Raw genomic sequence first — 25,028 nt, 5'->3', positions numbered from 1 at the left:
TGTTTGTGGTTGTTTGTTGTTTTTGTTTTCTTAAACAACACTGTAGTCATTAGAACCTTAACATTAAAGCCAAATCCAGTTTTATGGAGTATTCTGTAGAGTGTGCTAATGAATTATGCCAAGCTAGAAAACAGAAGTGTGCATAAAACTGAATGATGTTCTCACTGGCATATATAGACTTGCCAAGCATCTGCTCTTACAAGCACTGTAATAAGGCCTGTTCTGAGCTTTAGGAATCGATGTAATTGTGTTGAACGGGGAAGTAAAACTTCCTTGTATAGGAGGAACAGCACAATGGTGGGTCACACTCTAGTATAAAAAGAAAACTTTTTTTACCATTCCTATATTCTGTGGACACATTATTAGTATGAGTTTAATAATCTTTCCCTAAAGCCAGCTCAGAGCGGAATAAAACTTCTGCTCTAAAGCTGAAGAAAAAGGACCAAATGTCTAACTGTTCTTACCTCATTACTATTTTATCATATTAATAGTACTGATAGTTCATGAATAATTTTCATCCTATTTTGTTATATTCGCTCATTCAAAAAGTCATTCTTTCCTGGTATTTGCTTTTTGGCTTTCTCCACCATCTAGACTACTACGGAAGACGTTCATGGCTCTTTCCATTTGCCTTTAAATCCTCCCCTTTTAATTTTCCATCTTTTTTAACCATTTCATGTTTATTTATTCAGTATCTTCCCACTTGCCCTTGTTTCCCCTTTGAAAAGTCTGTCCTATGTTTTCTACTGCCTGCTTCTGTTTCTGATGCTACATCTGAAGAGTGCTGATTCCAGTTCTGTATGCATTTGGGCTGACCCACCATCTCAAGCAATTTTGTTCTTACTCTAATTTAAATAGCAGCTTTAGGTACCAGGCAGACTGTCCTCAAATTCCCACACTGTGTTGTAACAGAGAAGCATTGTGATGCTCTCTTCTTTCTCATGGTTTGAAATATAGGTCATTTCTGCAGGCTGGGAATGTTCACAGAGCAGAGCACTAGTGCAGTATAATCACTCCTGTATCGAGAGTAGAGCTGTACAAAGGACTAAGTTAAGAGTGCATCTGTGCTACTAGAAAATAGGCATGGCCAGTATTAGGAATTCAGCTGTTACAGCGGTCTCTTTCATTAAGGAGACTTGCTTTCTGCAAGTTCATGCCTAGGCTGCGTAGCACTTCTGCAAGAAGGCCTGTTGAAGTCAAAAGTTTAGCTTTCCTCCTGTGCCAAAATCTACTTGGCTCAGAAGGGAAAAGATGGCTAGCTCCCTGTTTTCAGACCGCAGTCATTCCGGCAAAAGCTTGTAGATCCTACAGGTTGTTCTTATTTACCAGAGTCGATTACGACTCCTCAAGGTCAACAGAAAGTATACAGAATTGAACTCAATTCTTCCTTTTGCTTCAGCTGAAGTAGTCTCGCTATTTAGATAGCTTCTGAAGGGGTCTTCTGCAGTTAGGCAGTGAATACGGAGCGAGAATAACAGTTGTTAGAAACATGCTTTTGTTATTTCGAGGATGAGATTATAAATATGTTAAAACAAATGCTGCTCGAGTATTAATTTAATATTATGGAATAAAATAGGAGGCTGCCTGCAAAAACAAACGAAAAATTCCTCCTATCGTGTTATTCTAAGTCACAAAGGGCCCTTTGTTGCAGATTTGCAGGTTATTCAGAAATAACTGGGTTTTTACATTGACAAAAGAAGAAACCTCAAGGGCTTGCTCTTTACAGTGGTGTGATAGGAACCCAGAGTGTGCCTGTTGAAAAATGAACTAGCTAACAATGGGAGCTTGGCAGCAACTTCACCATTTATAGAGAAACCGTCTATCTAGTACGATCTGTATAAAATAGACCTCGCTTAGGTTAGGGAAAGGTCACAAGTTACACAAAGTTTGGATAGTCTAAATGCGTTACTCAAAACTAACTCTCCTGTGTATAGTAAATATTATTTGAACCTGTATTATTAAGAACATGCCAGGATTCAAAAGATTAAATAAGGAAGATGTAATTATGAGCTAAATAATAAACAGAGCAGTTTTAGTTCCCCTTGTGTTTTTCACTTTCCTGCTATTGTTTCATATATGGCTGTTATACAAAGAGCAGCTTAGGTCAGACACTATAAATTATGGGTTTCGTACAATACTAATCTACCAAAATTATTTCAAAGCTGGATCAAAGAGCTTCAGAAGACTTTTTGAAAACTTTTCCGCATAATAAAAAGACAATTTTGGTGCCCTATTTTTGTAAGGATTTCATGATTTAGAGTTGCATCTTACAGTATTCAGCTACTTGCATTGATACTATGTTATTGGAACATAGTTATTGGAGGTTTGCATTATTTATTTGCAGCCTCAAATAAGCGTGAAATGGTAATATCAAAAAATCTCTTTTTAAATACGTTACCTGGTGCATTTTTCAGGCTAGGTTTTTAAGCTGATCTAAGTGAAAAGGGTTTTGTTTGTTTGTTTTTTAAGAAAAACAGCAAGATTTCAAGTGAAATTTTATCTGACTTTCTTCCCTTTACAAACATACAAATCATATTCTCAATGATAACAGTCATTCACAATGATACCAATAATTCTGCTTAGTAGCTTTTAGCTGGCATGGTGCCCTCTGTAAGATGTTAGCCTGCCCTCGCTCCCGGACAGGCTTTCACCTAATCTGAACAATCGCATGTCATCTGCACAGATCCATAGATGTGGCACTGCGATGTCACAACAAAATGAAATGTCAATGCAAGTGCATGGAGACAAAGTAACAATATTGAAACCATGTCAGTGCACATCTACAGAGACCGCGTTACTCTGTCAGTGCGATTTTAGGAAGATCACTTTGAAATGTTAAAATGAAATGAAACTAAGTCAATTAGGTAATAACAATTGAGGTTCAGGGATTAATTGAGGGCCTAAGGTGAAGCCAGTGACCATTAACCCCAGCTAGTTATTAATTCTCAGAGAAATATCCTTGGCTAAGGTTATTCTCATTGTTAGAGAGTTTGGAGGGTTTTTCCCTATATTGTGTAAATACTTTTTGCTGTTGCCTCTAACGGTGATACCGCAAAGTGCGGTGTTGAAGGGCGGTATGAGGCATACTAGTGCTAAGTTAAGTTTTTATAGAAAGTGAATCCACCTGATACCAGGCAAACACTTTTATTTTTTTCATACAGATACTTAACAGATTGATCTTGATGTTCAGCCGACTGTATATAAACAGACAGATTTACTATAATGTATTTACCTCTGAGAACTTGCCGAATGAAATTAATATGAATGTGGAGAAGTATTAATCCACACAGCAACTACTATTTGTTGCATCGCCCAAGTATTCGTTGTTAGCATAAAGCAGACATGTAAAACGGTCGAACAAGAATTACAGAACTGTGTCAAACAATAACTATTAAATAATTATTTTTGAAAATACCTAAAGAAACACCATGTCAAGGTTACAAACATTATGCAAATTCAGGTTTCCAGAGTATATGACTAAACGTGCGATGTATCATTCATTTAATTACTATCAATGAGAGATTCTTGCCATGGTCGATGCCTCTTTGGTCCAACGTGCTGTACAAACACATACAAAGTCTCCCTGGGTCTCTGTCCTAAGGAGAAATGAGATAGGAGACTAGATCAAAGGAATACAATTGTTTTATTTTTATATATTTATTTATATAAACACATGTAAATTTATCTATAAATTATGTGTAATATATATATTTAATTATTTTTTCTATTAACAAATACCAGCTACCCTTTCCCTTATAAAACTCCCTGTAACTTGCTTGCTCTTTATAGGTGTGTTGGTAGATGTCTTCAGGAAAGGGCGATAACTCCAGACTTACCCCTGTTGTGTAGGATGGTATCCCATGTTTAAGTGTTGATGAAAGCACAGAGACATTTCTGCGAGTTGACAAGTGACAGTGACGTTGAGAGAGCATGACACAGAAGAGGGGATGAGCTGCACTGGGAGGAGGCCAGGCCCAGCCCTGCTGAGAGACGGCAGGTTTTAGAACTCGAACTGGACATTTTGGGGCTTCTGTCTCCAGCGTGAAGCTGCACGAACGGGGTCTCACCCCACAAAGTGCCTCAGGGGCGCTAAGAACATTTCTGAAAGCACTTAGGAACTCCCAGTAGAAGACTACTGTGGAAATGCAAGCTTTATTACCAGAAAACATTTTCCATTATAAATGGAAACACTGGAATTCCCCCCCCCCCCCCCCCCATAATAAGCATTCACACCACACTCCATTTTGTATTCTGCCTCAGCATGATAGCTCCATAATGAGTGGAAAAACATAAAAATTGGTTTAATCGGTTTGTTTCCATACATGCTTTAAGCAGCCTCATTTTAATGTGTTTGGCATTGCATTACATACAAATGATGAAATACATTTAGAAAAAATAGTCTGGCTACATATCATGAAAAAAAAGTGTAGGCACAGTTGGGTCTCAAGACATACAGTTTCATCCTTCCTCTGAGGCAAGACTGTCTATACAGATCAGCTTAAATGTCTGTCTAATCTATTCTTAAAAAACTCCAACAATGGAGATGCTTAGAAAGATTATGGGAATCCGTTCCGCTACCCATCTTTATGTAGTTAGAAAGATTTTCCAATGTCTTACCTGAATCTTTTTTGCTGTAATAAGCCTGTTACATCTCATCCAATTATAAATTAATATGGAGAGTGAGTCTGATGGCTGCCTTCTTTTTCTGACCTTTTCCATATTTGAATATTGTTTTCTCAACAACACGGACTCTTTCAACATTTTTTGTAGAAATTTTTGAACTTTATGATCATATTTGGTACTCTACACACCTCTCTTCCAGCTTGTCTATGTTACTTTGTTCTAGTTTTAGAAACACAGTATCTTATGTACAAGACCCCTGCAAATACATTCGCTCAATGACAAGTTGGTGGTTTCTGTTTAGTCTGGGGCCCTTTAGAATGCCCACATCCAGGTTCATCCCAAATTCATCATTTTTTCATTCTATTATTCTTTTCCTTCTTGCATATACTACTTGCTAGTGCATTTTTAGAGTTTTAACTTGCTGATTTCAAACAACTTCTGTGATCTGTTTAGTTTGAATTCTAATCTCACCCTTTGGAAATACTTAAATACCTGGTGTGATTCACAAAGTTTTGTACATGTGTAATCTGACTGAAGTCAATAAGTTAAAACATTCAATGTTTCAAGTCTATTACATGGATGAGTTTGATGGTTAGCTGTCACCAATAAAATATAATGCTAATGGGATATATCCATCATAGGATATGCTCATAAAACTCCTAACACCAGTCTTCATAGTCAGAGACATGTGGCTTACAGCTCAGTTTGTGAAACAAACATTTACTTAAACAAAATGCATAGTAGGAAAGAGTCTGCTAAATGGAGCATGCAGCAGCAACAAGTTCTTTTGCTTAGGTGTACATTTGCCATGAAGGTCCAAACTCTTAATTCTCACAGTTGGCTTGATTATCTTAACAATTCTGTTATCGCTAGCCCAATTACTCGGCTATACTAATGAGCTCATACTGACTTGCCAAAAAGTTGGAGGCTCCAGTTGACACAAGTTTTCCTGTGCTTTCATTTCACCCCAACCTTTCTGTAAGGTTTGCTGTAGGCAACCAGAGAGGGTAAGAGTTGTACGCGTTGTTTGTGCTCCAGCAACCCACAGCCCCTGGAAACTCAGCAACATCTTCTGGCATGACAAGCAGATGTGTCATAGGAATGGGAGGTAATAAGTGTCATAGATTTACCTTTGTCTCCCATTTACCTAATTCATGCTGTACTTAGCTTGAAACAATCCTGTCCATTAATGCTATGCATAACTGTTTTATGCTCCTTGACCAGAGGTAGATAACTTACTCAAAGCTAATACTAACTACAGACAAAGAAGAAAATTAAGTATCTAACATTTGAGCAACAATGGGGAGTTTAATTATGTCCCAGATGAGATACCTGTTAGCTGGAAAAGTAACACTGAAGAGTCTATTTAGAGGGAAAATATGTTATCGCTTGTTATAGCTAGCCTTTAGTGTGTAATTTGCAGTCTCCTCATTTCCATTTTACAAGCTGCACACCATTTTCCTTCATTCTTCCGTTACTCAGGCACAAGAACTTACACAAAGTGGTCAGTTTGTAAGAGCTCTGTCATGAAGGCTCAGAAAGCAAACTCGGTTGGATTTTCTCGTACTTCCTCATCTCTGCCCAAGACGTGCTAGGGGCTATGAGTCTGCTTCTGCTGGTTTCTTTCTTATTCTACCCCTACATCACTGCATCGCTAGGTTAGATCAGAGACAGTGATCTACTGGCATCTGTGTTCAGCACTATCACGCCGATGGCTGAGCATTTACCCTGTTATTCTTGCATAGGGACCGTATTTTATTCAGCCTTATTGGTCTTCTGCTGAGGTCTTGCCACATTAACAAGCTAGGTTTTCCAAAGAAGGGAAGGTGATAACGTCTCATCCCTACTTTCTGGGACATCCTCTTTAAAAGTTTAAGTGACTTTTACTAATAATGACACAGAGTGTCCATTTTGCAGCTGCACGTGCTGTGGCACAAGGATGGCAAGTGCCAGTACAGTGATCACCAAGTAGAAAAATAAGTTCTTGTGCTTAAACAATGAGTTCAGGATTGCTTTACATTTCTCAGTGCTCTTTCACTAATGAAACTGCTTAGCCCTCGCCCTATAGGCTTTTTTTCCTCAATTTTTTTTTCATGTGTTAATAACACACCAGTTCTAATTCTATTTTCCTAAAAAAATTGTGCTATGCTATGCTTCTTGTTACCTTTTCTACATTCTTCCCTACTACACTGTTTATTTCTGTCCTGTCCTTCTTTAAGAATCGCGTATCTAATCCAAAGCTCTGCTTGCTTCATGAAGAGAAACAAAAGCCTCCCCCTCTCGTGTGCCAAGCCTGGCCAGAGTTGTTCTTGCAGCTTAGTGGCTGCTTCTGAAGAGAGGCAACCTGCAACCTCCTGAAGGACAACAGGTGGAAACCTCACTGTCACCAGAGACATAGATGGCAGCTGCGCTTTGCCCAGTCCTGGCTTGCAAGACCCTCTCGAGAAGGCCCCACCTTGCTGGGTCAGTACACAGGTGTCCCGTTAACCCAGGAAGGGGAACAAGGTTTCTTCTGCTACGTTGCATTCAGTAAAAGGCCTTGTCTTTTAAACCAAAAGCAAATTCATTCTCCCAGTGTACTCTGCTGGTTGTATCTAGGATACTTGCTTTTTTTGTTTGTTTCCAGTTTCACTAATGAGGTTTTCCATTAGTTTTTCCTTTATGCAGTTTTCACTGTTTTCTCTCATCTGATTCAATTTGTTAAATCTCCCCTATTCCCTTTCCATGTGTTTTTAGTGTAGGATAAAAAAAAAAAGTGTTCTTAGAGGCATAGTAGCCAGCATGTTTACAACAGTGACACCATAAAGCTCTAATGTACACAAATTGTGCTTATAGATATGTTAGCCAGTCAAAGGCATTACTGTGCTTCCCACTGATCCACTAACAATGTTAAAACACGACTTCCTCTGTCTATTTAGCCCTTGTATGCAAGCCCGTAAGTGATGGCTTCCTGGTTTTATAAATACTAACGGCTAAACAGCAAAGCATTTTCTGATTTCTTGGCCTCATATTTCCTTCAAAGATATCAAAAAGTATTTTCCTGAATTCTTTGGCGAGGCGTATTTGATGTGAATTGGGAGCGGAGGAAAACAAAGGAAAGGACTCATCATAAGGATGAAATCCCAGGTTTGGATCCAAGCCTTAACAGTCCAGCAACAGAAGAACCAAACTGTAACTCTCTATTTCGATAGAGTTCGTTGGTTTAGCATCTGGCTCTACAGCATTGAATCAGCAATAGGATTAGTACTGACCTTAGCAGAACAAGGAGTTCACCACACTGGCTTAGAGTCTGAAAGCAGTTTTACAACGTGTTCCCATCATCTGCAGTTTTACTCTCATTTCTCACTGTCTCTCTCCTCCTCGCTGCAGTGCTTTCTCTCAGCTCCACGGGTCCAGATTGAGAGGCAGCTTGTGAGACTCGTATACTTAGCTAGATGCATTCCATTTGCCAATGTGCTAAAATTGAAGATATTTTTAAATAATTGTTTCATTGTCTAGTTTGTTTAATCTTCCTGCATTGTTCTGACTTTGGAAAGTTCCATTCACCCACATGACTGGAACAATACCTTCATCAGAAACACCCGCGATTCAGTTTATCTGCTCAAGTTGTGGAGCCAGGTCTTCTTCTGTGCTATAAATCAGCATTCCTTCAGCGACTTAAAAAACATTTATGTATTTGCCTATTTACAATTATTAAAGTGCTGGTGATGCAATATAAAAGTCAATGCTTGGAGAAGGAAAACAGAGCTGATTGATAGATAGATTTCTCTTCTTTGTATATAGCCTCTGCCAGAAATACCGTGATACAGATACTGCAAGTATATTGGCAAGTTTTAGATGTATCTGAGTGGCACAAAGTATGCTTATGGCAGATGAGCACACTGAAGGTACACAGGTTTGTCATGAAACAAGAGGTATCTTTAGCTGATAAAATTAACTCTGTGCGCCATTGTTCATTTAGTGAAAAGGGAGCATAAAGTACTATTTGAATTCAGTCAAAAAAGGAAAAAAATAAACCACTGCAGCTTTCAGAGATGTAACTGATTTGTTCCAGTATTGTTCACTGGCTGATATGCAGCATATTGTAACATTATTTTGTTCATGTTTTAAAAGATGTGTCTTGAGTCACTGAACCAGCTCAAAACATAAATCTCATCAGATCACAAAAATGCTGAACAATTTTCAAATAAGTGAACGGGTGCTGATGCCGGGCTGCGTGCAAGACACGGACCAGCCATTCTTCCATATTTCTAAACACATGAAAGCTAAATAAGATGCATCTCCATGGGCTAAAGTATGGCTGACCTGAACCAAGGAATGAAGGGAAATGCAACTGTCTGTAATGCACTTTATCAACCCGTCTCCATACTTCACTCTTCCTTACAATGAACTAACCACTTCGAGTTTATAAGATGTAGGTTAAGACAAACATTTGAACCTACCAATGAATACAGCTATAATGAAATAGCAATACAACGATGGTTTACTTCCTTGTGCCCCAAATGTCAGCTGTACCACTGAGGGACTTGCTTGGTTTGGGGTTTGGATTTTTTTTGCTTGGCTGTTTTTTGTTGTGGGTGGTGAATGCTCTTAATTTCCCAATTACAGCAACGGCAAGAAAGAAGGAAAAAGTTAAAGTACTTCAAGAAGGAAAAAAAAAAATTTCCAGGAACACTAGGAGGCCAAGACAGACACAGTCAGAGGCCTGGTAATTTCATCAGAAAGTCTGTTCGCATGATACCTCCAGATTCAAGACTGTCATTTATTGCACGGTCTGAATATAATTGAGTTACGAAGATGCAGTTAATACCAAAGGTGGCCAGGAGGACTTCTACTTCTAGCATAATGTGTAAAATGGGAAGACGAGAATTGGACTATCAGAACCTGTAGTGAACTGTCTATTAGATACAACTTTTCTACTTGTGAAATTAGGAGATTTGTCACAGAAATAGTTCAGGCAGAATGAATTCAGAAACCTCTGAACTGCAAGCTGAGATTCCTCTTTAAAGGATCTGTTGTATCTCTGGCTAATCAGGTGGTAAGACAAGCCCAGGAAGCACGCTGGTAAGAAAGACAAAAAAACCACAGACCCACCACAGATAATGCTTTCCTCGGGTTCCAGATTAATCAGGGAGAGAGAGTTGGGATTTATATGACGAATTTATGCCAAACTGTTTTACTTGGAGAAGTAAAGCTCAAGTCTTAAGGAATGCAACTGAAGCTCTATGGATGCAGAAAGCTTTCCTGGCTGTACCATCAGGAACACATCCCTGCATATTCCACAACTCCTGTATGATGCCCTACTTCAGCTACTTCTGTTGTCAATGCAGGGAGACAGGCTTTGGCCCTAATAGCAATTCCACCTGGGACAATCTTCTAAAAACTTTCATCAAAAGTTATAGCTTAAAGTACAAAACCATTTCGTGTGAAGCGAAGTATCTAGTTACCTCATCTGAGACTCGGGGACAATTTAGTTGTGCAGAGTAGTCTAAGAGAGAACAACTTCCATCACAAAGATGTGTACAAAGCTAGAAACTTTGTGAAGGTGCCTGCCTTGGACAGCTCGCCTGCTAGAATTGTGAGTAGCAGAATTAATAATAGCGGGGTGCTCCAGGTGTGCATCTTAGTCTGTTACATGCTTGGGAAGGTATTTAACTTTGAAGTTTACTGGAGAGGATGGACTATGATAACTAAGCAGGAAGGATCACAGCAAACAAAAGCAGCCCAATGTGATTCTAAAAATAGTCCTGTTACAGCAATAACTAAAAACTCAGATAAGATACCTGCCTCCAACTTCAGAAGGGACTTGGATTCTTCCAGATACACAAATCTCACGCTGAGAAGTCCCAGTGAACATCAACAGTTGTTCTGCTAGTATTGTGTATGGGTTGGTGACTTATTCTTCTGACACAACTAATCTAACAACACTTCTAAGACATTAGTTTTCCCACTGCACCTCTGACACAGGTAAACCGAGGCATTAAAATTAAGTTTATTGCCAAAGATTGCACTGGAGTAAAACACAACAGACCGTACCTCAGTTTCTAAGTCCCATGTATAGCTGTGCTTCTATACTTCTGTGTTTTGCTTTTTTGGTTTAATATTTGTTTGGGTTTGTAGTTGAGTTTTTTTGTTTGTTTGTCTTTGTTTCCCAGGTAACATTCAAAGGCAATCTTTTGCTGCACAAACCAAAATATTTGCAGTGTACTTTTGTTCTTGTGTACTCAGACTGAATTTTCTCCAAAGCAAGGCAAAGTGAGGTTGCTATACACTGAATCTGAAAAGGACTTTGCAAATAAGTCAGCACACACATTTGTATTTTAGATTGCCCCATGAAATTCAGTACTGTTAATAGCAGAAATTAGCAACGTAAATGTTTTAGGCTTATCTCAGCTCTAAAAAGCCTTATGCATAGCTCTTAGAAGTAATTTATCCCTACCACTGATGTTCAGGGGAGGATATTAACCACTTAATTTAGAAAGACAGGGACTACACTTTCTAAGCACTGTGTGACAATACGTATACTACAACCTACAAGAGATACCTTGTTTTCATATCTTCCAATAAATGAATTGAGAAATCATGAGTGGGGTTTTTCTAGTGCAGTCAGCAATAGCTTAACTCATCGCCTCTAGACATCACTTACCAATTATTTCACAGGAATCTAAGTTAAGCCAATGGCCAAAAGCTCTTGAAAATCCCTATCCAGCTTTCTAAAATACTTCAATTTGAAATGAAGTGCAGCTATAGTTTATATTTATCTAAGAGCATAGACATAGACAGTTACATGGATGCTCTTAGTCAAGGAGAAGCAACTCAGCTGTATATCTGATTTGTTCAGGTATAAAGCTGACTTTATATATATATATATACAGACTATTATTTAGCAGAAGATGTAGTAGATAGTAAGGCAGAATCCCAGTGGGATGTTTTCTGTTAGCAGAGCATTTGGAATGATCCTCCACAGAAAGAGCTTTAGTCAGTGATGCCTACTGGAACATAAAGCAGGATTTACCAACTCTGCAAAGCTAAGAAGTCCATAGCATGAAATGCTGTTGAGCTTGCACAAGCACAAGCAGGTGCTGCAACCATGTGTTGTGCAGCTTAACTGTTCTGAGGAAATAAATTGGAAATCCTTATTTAGGGGCCTCAGTTCCCTGGGTTGTTCACTGAAGGAGCTATCCACTTCGGAAGGTGCATTTGAAACCACCTCCGGACTGAATAGCTACCTGAAGGTCAACACATCTACTGCAGCAGGAACACACTGGGGAGAACTATATGCAAATTCTGTTTTTTCCCCTGAAGCAGGAGTCTTCGTTAAGGACATAGCAGTGTCTCCACCTACTTACAATCCAAAGCCTTAAATGTAAGTGCCTACAAATGCTTTCTCAATAAATAGATGTAGAGAATTCTTCCGAAGTACAGAAGACACAGAGCCCTCTTTCAATACACTTGCGTGCAAAGGCAGGTGCTCACAGCAACTTCTTGGGATCAGAAAGACACAAGTGGGAGTCCAAACCTGTGGGCACAATTAACAGTCTCCACTCTCATCTGTCACAGTCATTCTGATGCAGAAAGAACTCAAGCTTCATGGGCCAGAAAGTGGGAACAAGAATGAGCATCACAGTACTATTTCAGATATGTCTTCAGTCGATCTAAATCTATCCTTCATATGAAGGAGAAAACCAAATACATATTAATGCACTTACCAAAATGCAATTGTATAAGAGGGGGGACAGCAACTCACTCTCCTCCCATATGTGTTCTATGAGAAAAAAGTTGCTATCACTGCACTTCAAGTAGAGATTGATTGACTCACCATATGTAGGTTTGCTTTTAGATTAACATATAGATGAAACCCCACAGAGAAGTTTACCTAACTTCTGGATCCTAGCCAGGAAAAAAGCCTGAACAAGGTGACAATGGTACAACCAAGGTGCTCCAGGGCATGGGGAGCAGCAGAAATTCAGGCTTGTGGGGAATTCTGGGGTCAAAAGCTGAGGTCTTGTTTGCCCCAGACACCTGGGAAACGAGCTGCTGGAGTCAGGATCTGCAGGAATGGTGTTCCAAGTTTAGGCATCTAAATTAATTCCATTTGGATCTGACCTTTAGGATTAGAATAGCAGAGACCCAAGATAAGAGCTAACAAAAGAGAAGACAAATATATTGACTTTTCATCTCACTAGCAATATAGAGAAGCCTTTCTTCACATGCTCAGCTACCTAACATTTCTGATGAAACAGATGTTTCTGCAACCAGTGTATATTTTTAACATTATAAAAATTAAGTGGAAAGACTCAATAGAGTGTTCGAGGGATCTAATCATCTATCTTTCCCTGACTCTCAACAGGACGTTCATTTTCTATAGGCTTCCTCAGTGGCACAGCCCAGCTAAACTGGTTTATAAGCCTTACTCTGGAGAAGCATAGCACAAAAGTAGCATCAAAAAAAAAAAAGATGAAAGCTGAAAAGATGAAAGAAAAGCAATGTCCTTGACATCAGTATCAAATTTTCATCAGCTAAAGATGGACTTTCATGTTCATGTTTACTTCAATCTTTTGGCCATGCCTTTTTAGTTGATGCCCAATATATACAATTATACACTTCCAACTTTTTTCTCCCTCCCTCTTCTGGGATGTTGACTTTTAAACCAAATATTTCTCTATCGTTTCTTGCTAGGTATTTTTTGCGTTCTGTGAGGTAAATGATATTCTAGAAAATTTTAGGTCAATCTAGTGATTTGGATTGGCCTGAGTTCACAGAAAAAGTTCATCCAGAAAGTGCAAAGCACTCTGAAAATTAAGCTAGTCAAGGTATTTAGGTACTCAGAAATGGGAGATTCCAAGAAGCTCTCCACGACAGCCATTTGGGCCAGAGGTACCCTTTTACAGAGCAGCCCATTTCCTTCAATATTCAAAGATTCTTGAGTCTCAGCTCTTGTTGTGCTGTACATTTGTTTGCAATCTTTCAGCCTTTCTAGCTGCCATACACTGAGATGCAGTCAGCTGCAAATTCTATATGGTGCTGAACGCCCCCAATTCCCCAGTATATCACCGTAGCTCATTACATGAGTAGGCCTCGCTGCCTTAACAGGCAGACGTTAAGATCACAGTGGATCTTATATGGCATTTTGTGAGTACGCCAGAAGGCTGAACAGAAGAACTCACCCAGACACAAACAATTCTTGTATGATATAACACCACATAATGTATTGGGTTTGCATGGCAAGGTTTTGGTAGCGGGGGGGCTAGAGAGTTGGCTTCTATAAGAAGCTGCTAGAAGCTTCGCCTATGTCCCATAGAGCCAATGCCAACCAGCTCCAAGACGGACCCACGGCTGGCCAAGGCTGAGCCCATCAGCGACGGTGGTAGCACCTCTGGGATTACATATTTAAGAAGGGCAAAAAGCTGCTGTGCAACAGCAACTGCAGCCAGAGGAGAGAGGAGTGAGAATATGTGAGAGAAACAACTCTGCAGACGCCAAGGTCAGTGAAGAAGGAGGGGAGGAGGTGCTCCAGGTGCTGGAGCAGATATTCCCCTGCAGCCCGTGGTGAAGACCATGGTGAGGCAGGCTTGTCCCCCTGCAGCACATGGAGGTTAACAGTGGAGCAGATATCCACCTGCAGCCCATGGAGGACCCCACGCCGCAACAGGTGAATGCACAAAGAAGGTTGTGACCCGGTGGGAAGCCTGCACTGGAGCAGGCAGGACCTCTGGACCCATGGAGAGAGCAGCCCACGCTGGAGCAGGTTTGCTGGCAGGACTTGTGACCCCGTGGGGGACCCACACTGGAACAATTCATGAAGAACTGCAGCCCATGGGAAGGACTCGCATTGGAGATGTTCATGGAGAACTGTCTCCCGTGGGAGGGACCCCACGCTGGAGCAGGGGAAGAGTGTGAGAAGTCCTCCCCTTGAGGAGGAAGGAGTGGCAGAGACAACGTGTGATGAACTGACAGCAACCCCCACTCCCTGTCGCCCTGTGCCACTCGGGGGGAGGAGGTAGAGGAAATCGGGAGTGAAGTTCAGTCCAGAAAGAAGGGGGAGGTGGGGGGGAAGGTGTTTTAAGATTTGGTTTTATTTCTCATTACCCTACTATGATTTGATTGGCAATAAATTAAGTTAATTTTACCCAAGTCGAGTCTGGTTTGCCCGTGACAGTAATTGGTGAGTGCTCTCTCCCTGTCCTTATCTCAACCCACGAGCCTTTCGTTATATTTTTCTCTCCCCTGTCCAGCTGAGGAGGGGAGTGATAGAGCAGCTTTGGTGGGCACCTGACGTCCAGACAGGGTCAACCGACCACATGTAAGCAAAAAAAAAACCCTATAAGCTTGAAAACACTCACCTCACTTTTCTGTGGTTTAAGTGAAGTCTAGCACAGCAAAACAAAATGTTATTTTCCATAAAGAATTTCCAAATGTTTTATCTTTATTAATGTTTCTTTATAATATAGTTCATTACTGCGGGTAAATCTGTGTCATTTGTTAATTCTTCCATTGTCAAAACAACATAACCAATAGTTTATAACATCATAAATCTTGGACATCAATCATAATATAGTGATTCCCCATTATGTACAGGATTGTCTATTCTGATATGTTTGAAAGGCCAGACATGACTGGTTATACATTAATCTGTTGCTATGAGCAGCATAATATTCTGTACTGAAGCAGATAGCCTATTAATGGCATTTGAATTTTGGGTTGCTTTTGTCACTGTTTGTGGTTTTCCAGATGGTAAGAAATTAATCGCTTAGTTTAAATATTTTTTAATGCTCTTCCTGTGAGTTTCATATTTGATGCAGGATCTGGCAAGTCCTCTGAAGTTTGATTTCTTAAAGATACAGCCTTCTATCCAAAAAGCTTGAGATCTCTATTCCATGCTACTAAAATACAAACAAGAAATAGAAAATTACTGGGATGGAGACAAAAAAAAGGACATAACAGAAGTGATTCATAGTTTAATTTCATACAAAAGTGGTAAGCAAAATGTAGCCTCATTATCTAAGTCTTCAAAAGATGCAGTTCAGTAAATATGGCTGTTTCAGACCTCTTTAGAAAGATTTATCCATCAGCTGTCATTCTTCTCTTAAGTGGGATGCACAAAGAAAGATTCAGTGCTGCCAGCACCTGATATACACATTTAAGAGACCTCAATGCCTTTTCGTTGAGATAACTTGAAGAAAGAGCACAAAACCAAAACAAGAGTACCAGAGTGGTTCACGTGGCTTTTTTCTTTTTTGATTTTTGGGCTCTTAATGCTGGCATTTTTGAACTTGACGGGGGAAAGCGGAGAGGAGACCACTCAAGTCATTGCTGCATCTGTGGGTATTATGTGATCATTTAAAGGCTCTAAAAATCTGTGGATCCCATTTGTTCTGTTACACAACTATAGGCAGGTCTAACACCACAGAAACCAGTGCAACTACAGTAGCAAATCACCACTATGGGGGAAATTGGAAGAGCTGAGTGCTACAAGTGACAGGCTTTTATGCTGCAAAGCAATAAGTCATCTCCTGCAAATTTTTAAGTCAGAAGAAGGAAGTGAAGGCAAAAAAGCAATGGGCTGCAAGCCTTGAAATTGATGATCAGAGGCTTGTGAGGAGCCTCTTGTGATGATCCTGTGAAGATCATCAATTGATGATCACAGGTGAGTATCAGTTTGGAATTGTGCAGTCCTATGTACCAGGTGCTTCAGCTCTAGTGGGACAAACACGAGCTTGGGGTAAATTAGCTCCTCAAAAGTATGTTCTTAAACTGCCTGGAGACACCCTCGCTTGGTCAGAGATCACATCTATCCCAACTTCTGTATTTCAAACTTCTGAAAATAACCAAATGGGGGAATTCCCTTTAATGAAAGGCAGAAGAGCACAGCCAGCTCACTGAGAACATTATACCAGGTAAACTCCAACTAGCTGGTATAGACAGCTGAACCTTGCAAGCCTCCTTCAGCAACCACCCACTCCCAGCTGACGTGCTGCCTAAAAACCAGAGCACACAGAAGCTGTAGCTATCCCGCTCACTTTGAAAGTATTAAGAGGGTCCTGGATTACTTTCACAGGTAGGCTCTCATCGCTCTAGAAATTGTTCTGTTTCCTCACTTCTCTGCCCTGAGTAAAGATGCTTTCCCAGGGCACTGAAGGTCTTCTCCAGGCAGGAGATAGCCTCCCATCCATAACCTGCAAGCTGTGCTGCCAGGCAATGCGAGGCTAGCCCACAGAGTCAGGTAGGACGTTCCAGCTGTGCCAAGAGGAGCACAGCACTCGCAAACCTCAGTCCTCTAGGCAGCCTTTGGACGTTTGTTTACCTCTCAGCTTTCTCTCCTTTACCTGGCAGTTTCCTATCAAACACCTTCTCACCAGCCAAAAACGTGAGACAGAGTTTCTATCAGAATTATCGTTGCTGACATTCCCTAGATAACCACTAACCTGGCTGAACTGAAGAAAACAGGTAACAAAGGAGAATAAGGGGATCATTGATTTTTTTTTTGTTTCTTGTTGACAAGAATTGTGACAACTGATAGCTATCTCATTCCTATAGCTGATTTTGATCAAGACAGCATATTGAATGAAATATTACAAGTTAAACTTAGAAGCAAGAACTGGGTTCTTTGTTTCGGGTTTTGTTTTGATTTTAAGTAAATACTGCATTCTTTTCTTCCTCCAGTTCCCAATTCTTGCCAGGCCACGTTCCTTCATTTGAAGTGATTTGCAGTTTCGGAAGAACATACCCTTGTAGAGATCTGGATACATACACAGTTATGTTTCCTTGCTACTACGCACCACACCTAAAGAAGGTCCTTGTGTCACTGATGTTGCCCTCCCTGATGTTGTACACATGTGGAAGATATCTTCAGTTACCAGTACAGTATTTGTGAAGAAAGAGAAAGCATTAGCCAACCTTAACAAAAAAAAAAGGAAAAATGAAGAAAGGGAAAACTAATGTTCACCACATGCACTGCCTTGAGAATTCAGATGAACTTTCTGTGCTTCTCTTCTTTTGCTTTGGAAAAATGTGTAAGCCATGATTTTAAATCATTTGCAAACTCCCCTGCTTTAATTTATTAATGTAGGCTGACTGCATGAGAGCACTATTTTAACCTTAAACTGGAATACTAATAAAATCCCTACACAATACCAGATATGTTTAATTTCAGCTTTTATTGCGCTATTATTCCAGTGGATCCCAAGAACATCTGATTGAAGTTACCTTAAAAGTTCTGCATTTAAATTAGATACGGAACCAAATAAACTCCGCTGATCACAACAACCTTGAACTTGTGGAAATTCAGATCTAGATCCAGGCTTTGCAGCTGGATTCCATCCTGAGTTTAAATGTGACTCAGAATCAAAGAGTGTTGTGGCTGCACACACAGTTTACAGGAAACATTCAATTCAACATTTTTGGTAGGTGTTCCATCTTTTAATTACTCCCAAATTTCTGCCCAAGTCTTCATACCGATACCTAAATTCAGACTCTTGCTTTCTTTCTGAACCAACCAAAGCCTTAGCAGACACATCACTTCACTACAGAGTAAACATTGCGGCACTGATCTGAATCCAAAACTCTCTGAACAACTGTTTCACATCTAAGTAATTGCACCAGCAGTAGTGGGGTCACCTCCTTGTTTATATGGGGGCGGGGGGGTGGTTGGAATTGCAGCCCATGACTTTATCATACAACATGAAAAGGCTTTGGGCCATCCTCTCAGCTGGGATAAATAAGCAGAGCTCTATTGGTTTCTGGGTGAATGAGATTATAATTCGAATCAGAAGCGTGGTGTTTGTTTATACCATAACAAAGTATCACAGAAGTGTGTATCATAAGCCTTAAAGCACTGCGCTCAAGGACGGCAAAACCCACGAGTCTGAGCTTAGGTTTCAGTGACTCCAGTGAAGTTATGCCTATTTATTTTGGGATAGCAGTGCTGATGTGCACCAGCTGAGAATCTGGCTCTTTAACTCCTAGATGACAGCAGAAACCATCTACAGGGGGAGGGAGAAGGGGCAGGGGTGGGAATCAGCTTGAGTACAGAGCTGTGCCGCTGATGAATGGGTATCAGCCATCTCTTAAACATGCAGGCCTGTTTCCTCCAAAAGCAAAACTAGAGAATTAATAAACATGTAAAAGAATAATACGAAGGATATATTTCCTTAAGGAATTTCAAATGTGTATACTATGCTTCGCATTCCAGTACAAAGGATTTTGATCTTGAGTAACACTTAACCAGTTACTCGTTTTACGTGCTTGCACGTACAGCCCTCGTGATTCAGAACAAACTCCTGTATAAAATGCCTTTCAGAACAACCCATCCATTCACTTAACTCGACAGTCTATGCTTAGCTAAAAGCAAAACTACCCTCTCTTCCATGCACCCAAAACCCTCCCAAACCAGCCAGCAGAAATAAACTCAAAGGACAGTTTCTCCTGGTACCACATCCACACTGCTCATCCCAGTGGGAGATGATACAGTGTGTAACATTGCTGTGTTTCACAATAATTATGTAAGAGAAATCACATGTGGCATAAACAGAATGTACGACAAAGAACAGCAGTATATGTTCAGATAAACCACTGGTTATGTCAAAACTAATAACTTGTTTACTGTAGTGGACTCAATAAGTTAACAGGTCCAATGAGCTTAATGACTGTTATCCACTCCTCTTTTTTTGCTCCTCATTGAGGCTGGAGCTGATTTTTTTCAGGAATCATTATGTTTATGCAATGCGAGCATATTGTTATTTGCTACTTTCTGCATGATCATTTTGGCATTCTTATGAGAGAAGATGATGACGGTTCTATCTAAGTGTTGGGGGGGATTATCACTGACATGGGAAGTTATTAGGTTTGATGCAATATAGAGAACATTCACAGTCAGAAAACAGCATCTTTCATTTTTAGGAATGGAGGTAATTGTGCTTTGTGACAGTGCACATCCTTAAAATGTTATGTATCATTGCGTACTTAAAAAAGCAGTACACTTTTCATTGATCTTTCAATTTCATTTTGATTTAAAATGCAGATCTTTCCCTCCATTGAAATCTTAGCATTTTTATTTTAAAATGTATCGGAAAAAATCCATTTCAGACATATGCAGCACCATAAATTACTTTTTGTGGTTGAAACAGTATTCGCTTATGTCATGGGTTGAACATCCTCCTTTATTAGAATGCTATTTATTGCCACCAGCTGCAGTGCTCAGCTAGGAAAGTTCTTGACACCAGCGATTGCTTTTCAGCACCAATGCTTCCGGCTGCTAACGGGGGCTTCTATTGCCAAATGCAGCCACCTCTCTTAAACTGTTCCTTCTGGTATACAGACAGCTCCTGTCATTGTTACCCAGTGCAGGAGCTGGGGGAAAGGGATTGGATCTGAACCCACTGCCATGTAATCTCTTTAGCTATAAATCTCCTATAACTTTAAAAGGCCTTGCCAAATACCGCTAGCTTGAAAGCTGTCAAGTGTGCTCAGGAAATCTACCCATCAGTAATGGATTTTTTTCAGAATTAAGATGCAAGTTCAGCATGTGAGCAAAGGACATTTTATATAACTAGCCTCAGATTTAGTAAAAGCAACAGGACTTCTGTATGCATCAGCTACGTAGCCACCGGTCTCTATTTTATTAGATTTTAGAGCAGGGAGAAACCAGACAAAGGTAATTACTCTTCTTCTGTTAAGGGCTATTATTACTCCTGCATGAACAGTTAGCACTGCTATTTTCTTTTGCCTATGCCTATGGCAGCCAGGAAAACTAAGCAGGAGGAGTATAAAAGTGGCAGTGTCAACAGATGTCCTCCTGAACAGTAAGCGTACCTTACACGGTAAATCTTCAAAGCAGTAGCATGTGTGCTGCTCCTGTGTATGCAAATCCTGTTATTTTATTGATATCATTTGCACACATGCCTTCTTCACAGCTGAACCCTTGAAAAGCCATTGCATATAATTGGACTCAACTAAGCAACAGAGGCAATCAGTGACAGGAGGAGACTGAACTCTTTTAACATGGAAAGAATTCCTTTCCTCCCTCAGAAGAGAAACACCCAGTAGGTCAAAGAGGAAGGTTTCTCTGCAGTATAGCACAGACAAGCCTGTTATACAGATGCCTAAACCACTGGAATCTAGAATTTAAAAAAAAAAAAAAAAAAGGTCAGGCCTCATGAACACAATTTTTCCCTTTGATTAAATAAAAGAATGAGCAAATATACATATAGACAAAAACGTGTATATTTAAAAACCCTAAAACATTCAAACTAGAGTCTTTGCAGAGTTAGGCTCTGCCACACAAGATAACTTAACTAGCAAACATTCTGAAATTTTTTTTTTACTCTCTGTGAAAACTGATAAAAGTAGGTGTCCTATTCATCTTATAGGCAGATTACAAAAATATAATCATTCTTCTGCCCATAATACAAATCCTTTTCAGGTTCAGAGGGTACAAGAGACATCTGAAAGTTGGAGTTATTTATGTGTCAAAATACAATTACTCTTTATTTCTTATCTTGTCCCTGCAAATAACCTGAAACAGTTGTTAGCAAATTACTTTCTCCTTCATATCTTTAAACTGGAGATAAGTATACGTTTCCTCTAAATGACTCATAAAAATAAACTGGCACAACAGTTTGACTATAAGTGTTACGTGTGACTGAGCAGCCTTCATAAAAATTACTATTTTCTTTGCATCTATATTCTCCCTGGGCCAGAATCTGGGCCGTACTCTGCCCTACACACTACACCCTAATATAAAGCCAGTATCCACTTCCCCACCACTAGAGGAGGTCTGCCCCCTTACACCGATCCCATTCTAGCCTTTTCTTCGGGAAGTCCAAGACAAGAGATATGATAATGTAACGTCATGAAGAACGGGTCCCTTAAACAGCTCCTCTCCTCTATTCCAGCTGGACTTCGGCCAATTCAAATGGATGAGTGAGGGCCAACAGACATATTAGTGCAACCCTGTATTTAAAGCTAAATTATCCCCTGGATGACCCTAGAGTCAATTTATGGGTGCAGAGACTAATGTACAATAGAGTTCAGAAAGATTCTAAAGCCTAGCTTTGGAAATGCCTTGACACGTGCTACTGGGGGGGACACCCTGGGGGGGAGGAAGGAGTAAAATATATACGTGCTCATTTTCTGTGTTTGTGCAGTGTCCTGTTTTGTGATTTTTTTTTCATTTCTTTTTGCCCCTTTGTGCCTATAAAAAAAAAAATAAAGGAAGCCCCTCTGAGTTCACATTATACCAATGAAAATGAAGTCTACTGATTTTAATTCTTACTACTGTTTAGAACAGTAATTTATCTCTGCAGACAAGTCGTCCCCTAAGGAGTTCAGCAGTTCAGCAGTATAACTCTTCCTCATCCCTACAGATGCAAGAAATATCTGGTTGCATGGTGCACAAGCATCCTCCACGTTAGCGACTGTGAACAGTAGCCCTCTTAGTTCCCCTCCTCCTAAGGGTCTTCCTGCATGAAGACACCACCAACTTCTCCACAAATGATTTTCTGTGTTGTGGGGTAAGCAAGGCAAGCAAGCCAGCAGAAGGAAAATATGTATGAGTATTCATTCCCTATTCCTTTCTTGTGCCTGGGATCTTAAAAGAATGGGCAGAAAAGGTGTCCAAAATGCGAATCACACAAATTGTGTCTGTTTAGTTGGCTGCCAGGTTACCTGGCAGTGAACTCCTCTGCAGGATGTTACTCTTGGTTTCCACAAAAGTTGCTTTGCTGGAAGTTCTGGGCAATTTTTGTAATCTTTCCTTGGTGTAGAGCAACCCTCCTCAGTATTTGACTGGGATTGGGCTTTTCCCAAGTTGTCCTGTTCAATATAAGGTTTCATTCTCACTGTTTTAATTTTTATCTCACTTTATAATTATTAGTTGACTTAGATTAAGCTACCACAGAAACCTGATAAGCTTTAATCAGTGCTCCTGACTCTCCGCAAAATATAATTTCAGAAATAACTCAGATTTTCAGAGCAAGTTAATTATAAAAACACCACCAAAAACTTTTGAGTAACAAAAAAGGCATACAGATGCAGCAACATCCTCATTTTATGTAATTTTTTTTTTTTCTTTTGGACAAGTAGAACCATGGATGACATTTTTATACCCAAGTCTCTTAAATGCACCTTGAAACGAAAGTTTTTTAAGGAGACAAACATGTAGCCCAGAGCAGATAGCAAGTAACTGTTGTAAGGGGGCGGGGGAGGGAGAAAAAAACAGCATCAAAGTGAGTTTAGTATATTTTACTGCAATTTCAATAAGTTTAGTTATGATCATAAAAATTATAGTTATGACAATCACAGAGCTCTCTGTTGTCTGGTCATTAATTCTACTTGCTTTCTTGTAGAAGAGTTCACAATTATCCACAGCTTTCCTTTCCATGTAACACCATGTCCCATATAAACATACTGCTTTAGTGTTTTATTACTCGAGGCTGCTACTGTGCATTAGAGTAGGTATCTGTACCTACTCTGTAGGAGTACGAGTTATACAAACACCAACACAAGATTCTGGTAAGGTAACGCAAGTGGCCAGGTAGTGACTTTTATGCCACTAACTGAAAGAGAGTCAGGTAGCAATAACAGTCTCCAGAGCAGTCGATTTACAGGCCAAAAGCCCTCAATGATCTCCGAGTTAAAAGCAAGCAAGAGAGGGATGAAAGGCTATTGCGGGTGCTTCCCCATAAGCAACTAGTCGGTGTGGCAAGCAGGACCACCTTCCTTCATTTGCTCCTTTGAACACAATTATTCCCACCAGCAGCAATAATCAAGGACTGCACCCGACCACTGTATAAGAAAACATCTATCCCATTCATACCACCAGATCAATTGCACCAGATATTTAAATGAGATCCTTGTAACAACCATACCACCAGCTTACCTATTGAGCAGTATACAACTCTGAAGCAGTGACGCATTCAGCTACCTTATACAGGTCATTTTTGTGCTGGTGTTTCCAAAAGCAGAGAAGTAGGGCAAGCTTTTCAAACTTGGCTGCCTGAAGCAATCTATCTATCCACCTATCTGAGAAGCTTAACTGAGCAGCCTAATTTTTAGATACAAGCATTCAAACCTCCCATTGAGTCACTGTCAGAGACTTTCCAGAATCTTTTGCACTGGCCTATATTTAGCACATCTATAACTAGCCCTAAAAATGAAGCACAGGGGCAATTTAAAACCAATGGCTGGATTTTCAACAGTAACACAGAAGGATGTACTTCAGGTTTTGGTTGCCTAACTTGAGAGAGTAAAAGGGTCACATTTTCATAAGTGCTCAGCATGTGCTTTGAAAAATATTGAGCATTATCTGAGTGCTTTAACAATCAAAAAGACGCACTGAAGCAAAACAAGTTCCTGCTTACTATAACTACCTTTGATCAGTTCACCTGGGGATGGCAAGTTTGTTCAGTTGCTTTGTGTCAAGCACATGAACATGGCAGACAGACCGCAGCCACGTGCTGTTGAAACCTCATGGTTACAGACATGCTAATAAAGGCAAGAGCAGTCCAAGACTTAAGTTACCCAAACCAAATAAAACCATATAACATCCAGGTAGGACCTATTCTTTCACACTGTAGAATCCAAAACAAATTTTCCACCCATGGGAACTAATAAACTTCCATACTCAGGCAATCTGGACAACTGCCTGAGTGGATGATCAGTCATCTTTAGAAGAAAATCATCCTGCAAAGGTTATTTTGCATAGAGTGGAGAAAGAAATAAAAAGAAAAAAAAAAACAAGAAGAGAGTCAAGCAAACGGTGGGACTTTAGAAGAAAACACAATTTTGCTATCTTAGACCCAAACAAACTAGGGCAACAGATATATCAAGACATTACTCGGGAACTGCAAGATGTTTTTGCCAGAGAAATATATCGATGTTTTACTTGGATGCAACCGGAGACTGAAAACTAGATGCACGCAATAATACAACAGAGCATCTGAATACTCTTTGGGACTGTAAACTTACCTATTGAAAAACTTCTGTTCAAAAAACATTCCACAAAAATGGACTGCAGCATCAAAGTAAGAACACCGTGTAGGATTTAATGTGAAGAAGGACAAGTCAGTGTTAATGGGAAAGAGAGACCATATTACAGATGCTGGTAGCCAAAACCAACAAGCTTGCTTTCACTAGATCTCAAAGAATAATTTCTAATTTGAGTACTGGCATTATAGAAAGCCACAAAAAAAATGAGACTCCTAGGGCTGGAAGTGAGAACATATTTCATCTCCAGCCAGAATACTAAGTCCATTCCAAAGCTGAGTTACTGGAAGTCTTCCATCATCTCCAATCTTTTTTTTTTCCATTTTATTTCCCTCCTATTTTCAAAATGGGTGAGCAGGTATCTTCCATGTAACTCCAACGACTAGAAATACACAATATGTACATTTATTAATTTCATAAAT

General features: G+C 39.9%; 1 long non-coding RNA gene across 2 annotated transcripts in view; it reads right to left on the bottom strand.

Moving 5' to 3' along the window:
• Positions 1–2,810: 2,810 nt before the first annotated feature.
• LOC143162839 (uncharacterized) overlaps positions 2,811–25,028 on the bottom strand; it is a 46,419-nt gene continuing 24,201 nt past the window's right edge. The window contains exons 3-4 of one of the 2 annotated variants that reach the window (XR_012995802.1): positions 3,837–3,983; positions 2,811–3,596 (exon numbers count right to left, since the gene is read on the bottom strand). This is a non-coding gene — a long non-coding RNA (uncharacterized LOC143162839). The remainder of the gene's footprint in view (positions 3,597–3,836; positions 3,984–25,028) is intronic. The other variant, XR_012995803.1, reaches the window with a different exon arrangement.

Source organism: Aptenodytes patagonicus, chromosome 7, assembly GCF_965638725.1.
Source record: "Aptenodytes patagonicus chromosome 7, bAptPat1.pri.cur, whole genome shotgun sequence".
Lineage (NCBI taxonomy): Eukaryota > Metazoa > Chordata > Aves > Sphenisciformes > Spheniscidae > Aptenodytes > Aptenodytes patagonicus.
This window is presented reverse-complemented; position numbering and strand designations above follow the sequence as displayed.